This window comes from Aquarana catesbeiana, linkage group LG11 (genome assembly GCF_042186555.1).
Source record: "Aquarana catesbeiana isolate 2022-GZ linkage group LG11, ASM4218655v1, whole genome shotgun sequence".
NCBI lineage: Eukaryota > Metazoa > Chordata > Amphibia > Anura > Ranidae > Aquarana > Aquarana catesbeiana.
In genome coordinates this window covers 140,748,649-140,762,794 of record NC_133334.1, presented here as the reverse complement: position 1 = coordinate 140,762,794, position 14,146 = coordinate 140,748,649, and the positions used below count along the sequence as shown (strand labels likewise).

The window sequence follows — 14,146 nt, the reverse complement described above, 5'->3', positions numbered from 1 at the left end:
AGAGAGAGAGAACAATGAAACGACAACTATTTTTTTTTATTTTTTTTTTTAACTAACTTTTATAACTGTAACCGGTTCCAGGTTCGGGTCTCTCAAAATGCGATGGCATCTTGGGAGACCCTGTGAAAGTGTGCCTAGTCTGTGGAATGCTGTACCCTACGCTAATACTCAACTAATGAATGGTAGCGTTCAAAACATTCACCAATGCAAAGACCAGGATTGTCAGGACAGGAGGGACAATAATAGCGGGTGTCACGCCTATATCCGCGCTTGCTGCAGACACAACATCTTTTTTGGGGGGTTCGTTGGGTAGGGGTACTCGGGAGGACATAAAGAAAATGCCTCTCATGCAGCCGACTGCATTTGGTTGGGGATGTGAATGGGGGAAGTACGGGCGCTGCAGAAGCGGTGGGTTCCCAATTAGGATTGGCGAATGCAGCAGGAAGGGCATTATGGGCACGACGGGCCTGTGTTTGTCTTCTTGGTGGCAGTGGGACACTACTTGTGCTTGCCACCTCACCAGCTTGAACTGCACTTATGGGACTCGCCACGTCACCAAGTGTTACTGCAGTGCTGGTTTGACTACGACCGGGGTGTACTAGGCCGCTGGCGCTTGCCAGTTCAATAAAAAGCTACAAAAAAAACTGTTAGCGATCGCAGGGATCAGACCTGACTCTGCGAACGCTGCAGTTATGCGTTAAGTGTTTTGTAAGTGACAGTGATCGATCGATACTGCACTTGGGTGGGCTGGGCCAGGCGGAGGGGCAAAATGCAGGTGCTAGCAGGTATCTGGGCTGATCCCGCTAACACTGCGTTTTTGGGAACCCTAAACTGCTGGGGACGCTAGTATAGATCTGATCGGATCAGATATTGATCCGTTCAGATACTATACCACTAAGGGAGGCGTATGCTGCGTGCGTGGGTGTTAGCGGTACTGGCGCTAATCTGACGCTGCTTGGGGCTGGTGCTTGCCAGTTCACCAAAATACTACCGAAAAAACTGTTAGCGATCGCAGGGATCAGGCCTGACTCTGCGAACGCTGCAGTTATGTGTTTAGTGTTTTGTAAGTGACAGTGATCGATCGATACTGCACTTGGGTGGGCTGGGCGGAGGGGCAAAACGCAGGTGCTAGCAGGTATCTGGGCTGATCCCGCTAACACTGCATTTTTGGGAACCCTAAACTGCTGGGGACGCTAGTATAGATCTGATCGGATCAGATATTGATCCGTTCAGATACTATACCACTAAGGGAGGCGTATGCTGCGTGCGTGGGTGTTAGCGGTACTGGCGCTAATCTGACGCTGCCTGGGGCGACGCATATCACCGCCGGGCGATCAGGGGGCTAAACCTTTATTCGGTAATAAACGGCGGGTGACCTTGACACTATAAAAAATAAACAAACTAACCAGCGTCACCCGTAACAGTTATACGGTGATCAGTGGTGAAAGGGTTAACTAGGGGGCCATCAAGGGGTTAAAACATTTATTCGGTAGTATATGGGGGTCCCTGACGCTATAAAACGCTGACGGCGAACCTAAATATTTAGGTCCCTAACTAGCGTCACCAGCGACACTAATACAGCGATCAGAAAAATGATTGCTTAGCGACACTGGTGACAGGGGGTGATTAAGGGGTTAAAACTTTATTAGGGGGGGTTAGGGGGGTATCCTAGACCTAGAGGGGGCTAATACTCACTGTCCCAACACTGTAACTGTCACAAACTGACACCAATGCAGTAATCAGAAAAAAAAACAAAACTGCTGGTGTCAGTTTGTGACGGGGGGGGTGATTGGGGGGGAAATCGGGGTGTTTTGTGTGCCTGGCATGTTCTACTGTGTTGTGTAGTGTTGGTGCACTCACATACCTGTCTTCTCTCCTCGGGCCGGAACGGAAATTACCGAGCCGAGGAGAGATGACATCATTTCCTTTGCTGCTGTTTAGCATACAGCAGCAAAGGAATGATTCGATTGGCCGGCGGCGATCGCGAGGGGGAGCCACGAACGGATGGCCTCCCCCTCACCTCCGATCGCCGTGGGACAGAAGACGACCGCCTCGGGCACCGGGGGGGGGGTCGGACCCCCCACCCGCGGAAGGCAAATCACGTATATGTACGTGATTTTGCCTGTCCGTGCCACCTTGCCGACGTACATCGGCGTGAGGCGGTCGTCAAGTGGTTAAAGTAGCACAGCGATGAATAGGAAAAAATGCTCTGGTCATGATGGTGAAACCTTTCAGAGATCAAGTGGTTAACCACTTAAGCCCCGGACCATTTGGCTGCCTAAAGACCAGAGGACTTTTTACAATTTGACAGTGCGCTGCTTTAACTGGTAATTGCGCAGTCATGCAATGCTGTACCCAAATGAAATTTGCGTCCTTTTGTTCACACAAATAGAGCTTTCTTTCTATGGTATTTGAAAAGAAAAAGAAAAGAGCGAAAATTTTGAAAAAAAAAAAAAATATATGATATTTTCTACTTTTTGTTATAAGAGAAATTAGAGTTATAGCGTTTACATACTAGGGTACATTTTCCGGAATTTACACAGCTTTTAGTTTAGGACTGCCTATCTTATTTCTTGAGGTGCCAAAAATGGCAGTACAAACCCCCCCCAAATGACCCCATTTTGGAAACACCCCAAGGAAATTGCTGAGAGGCATGTTGAGCCCACTGAATATTTAATTTTTTTGTCGCAAGTGATTGAATAATGACAACAAAAAATTTTTTTTTACAAAAAGTTGTCACTAAATGATATATTGCTCACACGTGCCATGGGCATATGTGGAATTACACCCCAAAATACATTTTGCTACTTCTCCCAAGTATGGGGATACCTCATGTGTGAGACTTTTTGGGAGCCTAGCCACGTACGGGGCCCCGAAAACCAAGCACCACCTTCAGGATTTCTAAGGCCCCTTTCACACTGGGGCGGTTTGCAGGCGTTATTGCGCTAAAAATAGCGCCTGCAAACCGCCCCTAAACAGCCTCCGCTGTTTGTTCAGTGTGAAAGCCCGAGGGCTTTCACACTGAAGCGGTGCGCTGGCAGGAGAAGAAAAAATCTCCTGTCAGCCGCATCTTTGGAGCGGTGAAGGAGTGGTGTATTCACCGCTCCTAAACCGCTCCTGCCCATTGAAATCAATGGGACAGCGCGGCTATAGCCGCGCTATACGAGGGGTTTTAACCCTTTTTCGGCCGCCAGCGGGGGATGAAAACCGCACCGCTAGCGGCCGAATACCGCGGTAAAACAGCGCTAAAAATAGTCCTGGCATTTTATGCACAACATTTAGAAGCTTATGTCACACATCACCCACTCTTCTAACCACTTGAAGACAAAGCCCTTTCTGACACTTTTGTTTACATGAAAAACATTTTTTTTTTTTTTTTTTGCAAGAAAATTACTTTGAACCCCCAAACATTATATATTTTTTTAAAGCAAAGGCCCTACAGATTAAAATGGTGGGTGTTTCTTTTTTTGTGTTTTTTCACACGGTATTTGCGCAGCGATTTTTCAAACACACTTTTTTTAATTTTAATGCACTAAAACACACTATATTGCCCAAACGTTTGATGAAATAAAAAAGATGATCTTAAGCCGAGTGCATGGATACCAAACACGACATGCTTTAAAATTGCGCACAAACGTGCAGCGGCGACAAACTACATACATTTTTAAAAGCCTTTACAGGCTACCACCTTAGATTTACAGAGAAGATCTACTGGTATTCTTTTCTGAAAAAAGTGGGGTCTATTAGACCCTAGATCTCTCCTCTGCCCACAAAGCAACTGACCACACCAATATCGGTGTGATAAAATTCTTTCCCAATGGTGCTGTTAACATCCGGCGAAATCCAAGATATGAAATGCTCGTAGCTTCCGGTTTCTTAGGCCATAGAGATGATTGGAGCCGTTCTGGTCTCTGATCGGCTCTATGATCAGCTGGTGGAACCACCGGCTGCAGTCTCAGGTTTCCTGTTGGGACAGGAGAGCCAGAGAAAGCCATGGAAGATTGGGGGGGGGGGGGGCATTACGTTGCTGGTCCTTGTGGGGCATATATTGTAATTTTTTTTCATGCAGCCTGTGGGCTGAACGAAAAAAAGAGATCGGTGGGTATGCCCACCATTAGAGAACATCCCTTCATCCACCCACTTCTAATTATGAGCATGCATGCACCATTTTCTTTTTAACTGTGGTGGTGAAATCACCTCCTACAGCGCTGGAGTCACGGCTTTATGTATCGTGGGAGCAAACGCTGTTAATGTCAAGATAAATAAGAGAGAGAGAAGGACAACTATTTTTTTTTTTATATATATATATTTTTTTGTGTTTTTGTCTTTTATAACTGTAACGGTTCCAGGTTTGGGTCTCTCAAAATGCCATGGCACCTTGGGAGACCCTGTGAAAGTGTGTCCTAGTCTGTGCAGTGCTGTAACCTAAGCTAATACTCAACTAGTGTATGGTAGCATTCAAAACATTCACCAATGCAAAGACCAGGATTGTCAGGACAGGAGGGACAATAATAGCGGGTGTCACGCCTATATCCTGCACTTGCTGCAGACACAACATCATCTTTGGGGATTCGTTAGGTAGGGGTACTCGGGAGGACATACGGAAATTGCCTCTCATGCAGCTGGCTTACTGCATTTGGACTGGAAACAAAAGGGCTCCGACGATCCCTTCCTAGAATTTAAGGAAGGATCCAGTCCGTCCTGAAGTTTTGTATAGCACATGAGCGTTCAGCAAAGCCAAATGAAATAAACAGACACTTTTTTTATACCAGCATCTAGCCTTAGGGGCAACTAGATACGGCGCCAACAAATGGTCGTTGAGGTCCACCCCTCCCATATTTTGGTTATATTCGTGGACACAGAGGGGTTTCTCCACAACACCAGTCGCGGTAGGAATTTGGACCGTCGTGTCTGCATGAAGGGAGGCAAGAACGAAAACATTCTTATTATCCCTCCACTTCACAGCGAGCAAATTATTACACTGCAAGAAGGCTCTCTCCCCCAGCCTAAGACCTGAATCTACAAGCCGCTGGGGAAAGCCCCGGTGATTAGATCACACGGTGCCACATGCTCCAATCTGATGATCAAACAAGTGACTAAAAAGTGGCACGCTCGTGTATTAATTGTCCACATACAAATGGTACCCCTTTCCGAATAAGGGTGACACCAAGTCCCACACAATCTTACCAGCGCTCCCTATGTAGTCAGGGCAGTTTGGCAGCTCTACGTGACTATCTCTTCCCTCGTAAACCATAAAACTACCTGTATAGCCTGTGGCCCTGTCACAGAGCTTATACATCTTGACCCCATATCTGGCACGCTTGCTGGGAAGATACTGTTTGAAAGACAAGCGGCCAGAAAACTTAACCAGGGATTCATCAACGCAGACAACTTGATGGGGAGTAAACAAGTCTGCAAAATGTTGGTTGAAGTGGTTTACGAGGGGCCGAATTTTGTAGTCGATCGTATCCAGGGTCTCCACGAGGACGACAGAGTTCATTGCTGTTGAAATGCATGAACCACAAGATCTGCTCTTATCTTGCCCTGGACATGGAGGCAGAGAACACGGGCATATGGTAAATTGGGTCAGTGGACCAATATGACCGCAACGTACTCATTTTAACTATGCCCATATCGAGGGATAGGCCCAGAAAGGTTTCCAATCTCTATGTATTGACCAGCATACAAATTACTTTGGTCCACAATAGATCTATAGAAATCTTCAGTGAAAAACAGCAAATAAAAATCAATTGACGTAAAATCAACTGTTTCCACCTGAATGCCGGATTGGCCAGCGAATGGGGGAAGTATGGGTGCTGCAGAAGTGGTGGGTTCCCAATTAGGATTGGCAAATGCAGCAGGAAAGGCACTATGGGCTCCATGGGTCTATCTTTGTCTTCTTGGTGGCAGCGGGCCACCTCGCCAGCTTGAACTGCACTTATGGGACTCGCCACGTCACCACGTGTTACTGCAGTGCTGGATGTAGGACCAGGGTGTACTAGGCCGCTGGTGCTCATCAGTTCACCAGAAGGATGAGCGGCACTAGTACTTCTCTGCTCCATATGAGAGCCCTGCGGTTCTTGCACCTCAACAACAGAAGACGATCGGGGTCTGGTACGCCTGACCTTGGCATTGACCACAACTCCGTCGTCAGAACTATCTGTCATGGAGCCGCTGTCGTCTACAGGATCGTATTCTGAGCCTGAATCGGACAGATGAGTGACTTCCTCTTCACTATCTGTCATGCTCAGAAACGTGTAGGCCTCTTCACTAGTGTACCTTCGATTTGCCATTTTGGGCTCTAAATTTACTGGTACAGTAGTGAGACTCACAGGTAAAAAAGCTCCTAGGCTGTCAGCAACTGTAACAAACGCTACCAAAAAAACTGTTATCGCAGGGATCAGGCCTGACTCTGCGAACACTGCAATTATGTGTGTTGTGTTTGGTAAATGACAGTGATCGATTGATACTGCCCTTGGGTGGGCTGGGCGGAGGGGCAAAAACACAGGTGCTGGCAGGTATCTGGGCTGATCCCGCTAACACTGCGTTTTTGGGAACCCTAAACTGCTGGGGACGCTAGTATAGATCGGATCAGATCAGACATTGATCCGTTCAGATACTACACCACTAAGGGAGGTGTATGCTGCGTGTGTGGGTGTTAGCGGTACTGGCACTAATCTGACACTGGCTGGGGCGACGCAGACCCCAACTACCCCTAAAACCTAACTGATATCACCCGCTGGACGATCAGAGGGTTAAACCTTTATTGGGTAATAAACTGCAGGTATAAAAAACAAACTAACTAACCAGTGTCACCCGTAACACTTATACAGTGATCACTGGTGAAAGGGTTAACTAGGGGGCAATCAGGGGGTTAAAACCTTTATTAGGTAGTATATGGGGGTACCCGACGCTATAAAAAGCTGACGGTGAACCTAAATACCTACCTGGCTAATTAGCGTTACCTGTGACGCTAATTAGCCAGGCAATATACATTGATCAGAAAAAAGATCGCTTAGTGACACTGGCGACAGGGGACGAAAGGGTTAAACCTTTATGGGGGGGGGTACCCTAGACCTAAAGGGGCCTACCACTTATAACAGTCACAAATGACACCAATGCAGTAATCAGTAAAAAAATAAAAACTGCTATTGGTGTCACTGTGACAGGGGGTGCGGGGGGGGGGGGGGGGTTTATGTGCCTATGTGTGCTAGTGTTAGTGCAGACTCACTGTGATGTCTTCTCTCCTCGGGAGCCGGAACGAAAAGGTTTCACGAGGAGAGATGACATCACTTCCTCTGCTTCTGTTTACAGTTCAGAAGTAGAGGAAGCTTCTCATTCACCAGAAGCGATCGTGAGGGAGAGGCCATGAATCCTCCCTCAGGATGGATCGCTCCTGGAACGATGCCGTCCGCCTCAGGCACCGGGGGGCGCAATCGGAAGGGAGTAATGTACCCATACGTTACTCTGCCTGCTCGTGCCATTCTGCTACAGTATATCTGCGTGAGGCGGTCGGCAAGTGGTTAAGGGAGAAAGAAAGAAAAAAAAAAAAAAACACTCAGGTAAGAAACCTGACCGGGAACACAGATGCACCAGGACCTAGGTCACCTGAGTGGTTCCCACCAGCTAGGGTAAACAAACCAAACATGATAAAGTGTAGTCCTGGCTAGTGGGAAATACAAAACAACTGAGGATGCAGGGGAGGGAGGAGCTCTTTAGGTGGAGACAATTAGCTCGCCTGGAAGACGATTTGGAAAAAATGAATTTGCTTGTTCAGGAACGTCCTATATAAAGGTGACAAAACTGCCTGTCTTCCAACGAAGAGTACAAGTGACCATTTTAAAGTAGAATTCCAGGCCAGCACTAGCAAGTCTTAAAGGAAAAGTACACCTTTGGAACATCCTCTTCCCCCAAAACCCCCCTCGTTGTAACGAGTGTGGGAATCTTTTTTTCCACATTCAGCTCTCAGCTGACTCATTGATTGTGAAGGACACAGTGGCTGCCCACTCCTTAAAGTGGCAGTAAAAAGCAGTTGTTGGGGAAAAAAAAAAAAAAAATCTTTGCAAGGCAATGTCATAATGTGCTAGGATGCATTGCATCCTAGCACATTATGAGAGACTTACCTTAGAACGAAGCCCTCCAGCGCGGCGCTAAGAGGGCTGACATCTTTCCTCGGTCTTTCATGTTCGCGACTTCCGGCTACATGGAGTGGCCGGGGGCACGATAACACCACTCCCGCGCACGCGCTGCCGTTTACGGCATGGGCTCTGAAGGTCCGACACTGTATGCCAGACCTTCAGAGTGCATGCACTCTGAATATCTCCTAAACTGTGCAAGTTTAAGAGATATTCACAGTAGGGATCAACCGATATCGTTTTTTCGGTGCCGATACCGATGTTTCGGCTACCTCTCCTGCCGATATATTATACATTTAAAAGAAAAAGAAAAAAAGTTTACACTGTCATTTTACTATTTTTTGATTTTTTATCACTGTTATTGCTGTCACAAGGAATGTAAACATCCCTTGTGACAGTAATAGCCATGTGAGAGGTACACTTTATGGAGAGATCCCTCCTCTGCACTTCAAATTATTCAAAATGTCAAGATTGGCGTTTTTGAATACTTTATTTTTCTTATAAACAAGGGCCTTTAAGATGCCAGTAATTGGGGAAGTGATGTCATGACATCGCTTTCGGATTACTAGATCCGAGACCCGAATGAAGCATCGCCTTTGTTCGGGTCTTTGGCCAGTCGATAGACGCGTCGGCTGGTTGCTCAGGCCTCCCAGTGGGACGGGAGAGCCCGGGCGAGCAACTGCTTTTTATAACAGCCGAGTAGCTGCTGTTTTTTGACCGATACTTCTAAAAAAGTGGATATCGGCGGAACCGATAATCGGCCAATCCCCAATTCACAGTACCTACAGGTAAGCCTTATAAATAGGCTTGCCTATAGGTACAAGTGGTAGAACAGAGTTTACTACCGCTTTAACAACCAGGTTGTTTACTGGTTATTAAGGATGCCGGTGGCCGACGGTTCCTTAAATATTGCATTCCGGGACCACTACATTAAACGCACGCATTTTTTTAATTTATTTTTTGGGAATTGACTTTCACTCCTGTTTTATGCGGTAATTACCAAGCGTTTTTGCTTTATGCAGCAAATACCACATAAAGCAGTGAATTGACATTTTCAGAATCACACGTGGTATTTGGGAAAACACCTAAATACCACATGCAATCTGGTTCTGTGAATGAAGCCCCATGTGACCAGAGTGGACTAAAAACAGGCAAGTATACATATCTTTTTAACAGAAGTTAGGCAGGATAAGTAGTAGAAACAGGGAAGGAACATTTTTAAGAGTAGTTAGCGTTAGGTTCACACTTATGCGGTTTCCTGCGGCCACAGCAGCCCATTCCTTTGACCCGTGGGAAACGCAAGGAAGAAGGTCCCTAACTGTTTTAAAAACCACAGCAGTAAAGCAACCGCAGGGTGCTTTGGCACCAAGTGTTTCCATGCATGCTCGCATTGGAGACCATTAAGAATTAATGGCTCCCCCACGCATCTGCTAAACAGCAGTGTGTTTTGGGGTGGGTGCAAGGACAGCGGATGATGGAGGCACATAAACTGACCATGGTGTTAGGGCTCAGCAGCCATGATAATCCGTGGTCAGTTTACAAAGGCTAGGTCCTCTCCTGCCTCTGTAAACAAGAAGAGGGTGGGTGATGCCATGACTCCTTCGTTCCTGCACAGAGAGAGCTGGCTGCTAGGCTGGATGGCTGCTATCCAATGACAGAGTGTGGGTGGGTCGCCAGGGGCTGGACAGCATCAGCACGTGTTTCTATAGTGTGAGGCAGCTGTGGAAGCGTCCCTGGAAGCAGAACCGAGTATTGAGGTGAGCAAGTTCTGGAAACAGGTTAGTGTAGTATGTACAGTTTCAGCAGGGTACAGACCGGTCTTATACACTAGCACCATACAGTATATACAGACCAGTCTGTACCCCCAACGCTGTACTGTATGTTAGAGCTGCACGATTCTGGCCAAAATGAGAATCACAATTTTTTTGCTTAGAATAAAAAGATCAAGATTCTTGCGACGTAAAAGCTTTCATAATCTCTCTCTATATCTATATAGATAGATAGATATCTCTATCTATCTTTACTGGTTACTATTTTTTTTTTTTTTTTAATTCATTAAAGTAATTTTTTCCAAAAAAAATGCATTTGAAAGACCGCTGCGCAAATACAGTGTGACATAAAATATTGCAACAGCCACCATTTTATTCTCTAGGGTGTCTACTAAAAATATTATATATATATATATATATATATATATATATATATATATATATATATATATATATATATATATATATAGTGTTTGGGGGTTCAAAGTAATTTTCTAGCAAAAAAAAAAAAATATTTTAACTTGAAACCAACAAATGTCAGAAAAAGGTTTAGTGTTTAAGTGGTTAAACTTTTTTCACTTACACAAAGTCTATTCCATTGACAAATTGTTACAATGTTTCTACTTAAAGTGGAGTTCCACCCACTTTTACAACTCTTCAGCATCCTTCACTAAACTGTACACTGTAAACGAATTGGATATTTAAAAAAAAAATTCTCAGCACCTACTGTATAACTGCTGTATTCATTTTTCACTTCCTCCTCCCTGGCCGTGGCTCATCACATCATTTCCTGTTTGCAATGCCTTGTGGGAAGGGGGGGCAACTTCCTCTGACACTGCCGTTGCTATGGAAACCTGACCTGAAACCTATTACACTGCTTGTGCTGCACTGAGAATGTGCGAGATCTGCAAGGATGAGATCCAGGAAGAAATACAGTCTGGCTTCAGATGCCCACACTTAAGATGGCCACGGCCTGCTGTAAGTTTATAAAATAACAAACTACTGCTATAAACTAACAAAACAAACCTTAGTTTACAGACTAACGTTACTAGAATACATTAAGCTTGTGTATTATAGGGGTATTTTTATTTAAAAAGTATAATTTCGGCCGGAACACCACTTTAAGTTCAACTGATAAAGAATGTTATGATTCTTGGCAGATTGGCCAGTTTTTCTCTTACTTTCTTTTGAGTGCTGTGGCTTCAGAAGAGCAGAGAATTCTTTGCATAGCAAGAATGGTGAAACACTTTAGACAAGATGGCAACGGAGAGAAAAAAATAAATAAATAAATCGCGATAACGATCCTTGGCGATTAAACATGCAGTTCTCCTGTATGTTATACACACACACTAGTCTGTATATAATGTACAGTACAGTGTCAGTGTACAGACTAGTCTGTACCCAACATCCTGTACTGTGCCCACCCTCTGTTGCCTCCTCCTTCCCCCACCAGCTGTCACCTCTGCCGCCATGTCTCCAAATGACTCTCCCATCCCCATTCTCTTCCCCCAGCGATCACAGCCATTTTCTTCTTAAAGTGGGGTTCCACCCAAAAAAAAAAACAAAACTACATGAAAAATCCTAAAAAAAAAAAAAATTGGATATTTTTTTTTTTTTTTACTTACCTCTAAATGCCTGTTGCTAGGGGGTCCCTCGTAGTCTGCCTCTTCCAGTGCCTGGGCTGGTGACATCACTTCCCCCTCGGCACAGGAAGGGCTCAGCTCTGCTCCCTCCCTCCTGTCAATCATCTGGGACCCATTACAGGTCCCAGGTGACTGAGCGGCCAATTACGGCGCGCGGTGCCGCTCGCGCATGAGCAGTGGGTGCCAGGCTGTGAAGCCACAGCCTGGCGCCCACAGTTGCAATGCCGGCGCCGCTTAACGGAGGGGGAGACGAGCGGGGCTTCGATCCCCCGCATCGCTGGACCCTGGGACAGGTAAGTGTCCGATTAAAAGTCAGCATCTGCAGTATTTGTAGCTGTTGACTTTTAATTTTTTTTTTTGACTGGAACTCCTCTTTAAGTACCACCCCATAATCCCCATTTAAGCCCACCCTCAACTACCCCTCTACTCCCCACCCAACTCCCTAACAACCCCCCCTCTCCCTATGCGATAAGTAGCGGTAACTGGTATCGAGTACTTGCAAAAAAGTATCAGTACTCGTAGTTAAACAAAAAAAAAAAATGGTATTGGTGCAACCCTAAACACAATCAGTGTGGGAATCTCCCGCAGAGCTATTGTGTTCCCAGCCCGGTAGAACACAATGGTCACTGCTGGCAGCTATAGCCGCCGGCAGTAATCACATTAACAAAAGAGTCAAACAGGCTGGCTGTACTGAGATCGATCAGCCTGTCCATAGATGGTTGAAATCTGGCTGAGATTGGATCCTTCTATGGCCGGCCTTAGGCTGGAGTTGTACACACAGACATGGTCCACTGTTGTCAGCATTAGAAGAGCCTCCATGGAAATTCTGTGACCCATCACTGGAAGAGGAGGAAAGAGACTGCAGGAGATCAGCAACAAAGGACGAGGAAAGGTGAACACGTAATTTTTTTTTTAATATGTAAACAACATATTTATCTCTTTACCAAACTAATAATCACTCAGGGAGGGTTTATATCTACACGAGACGTTATATAAAGCATGCTGGGACAAGGTACGCGGTTAGGACGGTCAGTGAGTCGCTGTATTCCTCATTACACTGCTTGTATCCTCACACTGGCGGGGTGTACGGAGCATGTCGTACAATGGAGAGCCACAACACCGAGCTCTACACCATATCACTTCTAAATGCGCCACTTAGAAAATAATATGATACACAAACCTAGGTCATATAAATGGAAGCCGTGTACACCACAAATCACCTACCTGAGGAGTCCTCCTTTTCCACCGCACCGACAAACACAACGAGCCGGACACACAGCGACAAACAAGAGCAACAGCACAATTATCTCCGGGGATAGGAGGGGAAACAAAAGCTGGCGAAAATCACACACTAACCCCTGGTGGCTGGGAGGACACATGACCATTAGACGAGCCATTGGAATTTGCTTAAAATGTAATGTAAATATTTATAAAATGATGTCAATGTTTATATATGTTTATTTTATTGTAAAATATTTATGATAAATGTTGTAAGAGATCCTTTCACACTAGTGCGATGTCAGAGATCGGATGTGATTCGCACCGCACTACAGTGAAAATCATATGCGATCTCTGTGCGATGCGATTTCAGCCATAAAAATCGTATGGCTGAATTTGCATCAAACTCACACAGGAGCCTTTTTTTGTTCACACCCATGAGGTCCGATTCCTGTCCAAGTTTGCAGATCGCACTGCGATCTGCGAACTGATTTGGGGGTGTCAACTTTTACCTGACACTCCCAGCAGTTTGCATAGGGCAATGTGAACTGCCGCCGGGAAACATGCGATGCGGAACCCGCAGTGGATTCGCAGGGTTCCTGCATCGCAGCAGTGTGAACTGGTTACTGTCATTTTATTTATGTTTGTTAGAACAGAAAATTTGAAGCTGTAGTGGTATTTGTTTCATCACAGTCCACAGGAAGAGATGGCTAATATAATGCATGCGGGCAACAAGGCCCAGATGCCAAACCCTTGGCCCTTTTAATGCTTTCGTCAGGGCCCCTGTAGACATTGTGTTTCCCCATCACTCTGTTATAGCAGTTACATCTAGCTTTATCATGTATTATGTCTCCAGTCCACTACTGTCTCCTGAAGCATATCCCCAGTCCGCAATCACTCCTCTATCATGTCCCCAGTCCGCAACCACTCCTCTATCATGTTCCCAGTCTGCAACCACGCCTCTATCATGTCCCCAGTCCACAACCACTCCTCTATCATGTCCCCAGTCCGCAACCACTCCTCTATCATGTCCCCAGTCCGCAATCACTCCTCTATCATGTCCCCAGTCCGCAATCACTCCTATATCATGTCCCCAGTCCGCAACCACTCCTCTATCATGTCCCCAGTCCACAACCACTCCTCTATCATGTCCCCAGTCCACAACCACTCCTCTATCATGTCCCCAGTCCGCAACCACTCCTCTATCATGTCCCCAGTCCGCAATCACTCCTATATCATGTCCCCAGTCCGCAACCACTCCTCTATCATGTCCCCAGTCCTCAACCACTCCTCTATCATGTCCCCAGTCCGCAACCACTCCTCTATCATGTCCCCAGTCCGCAACCACTCCTCTATCATGATCCCAGTCCGCAACCAATCC

At 46.0% G+C, this 14,146-nt stretch overlaps 1 protein-coding gene across 1 annotated transcript in view; it reads right to left on the bottom strand.

The window, feature by feature from the left end:
• LOC141112316 (uncharacterized) overlaps positions 1 to 12,894 on the bottom strand; it is a 128,356-nt gene extending 115,462 nt beyond the window's left edge. The window contains exon 1 of the mRNA XM_073605002.1: positions 12,772 to 12,894. The gene's annotated coding sequence lies outside the window, so the exon portion shown is untranslated. The remainder of the gene's footprint in view (positions 1 to 12,771) is intronic.
• Between the last annotated feature and the right edge of the window lie 1,252 nt (positions 12,895 to 14,146).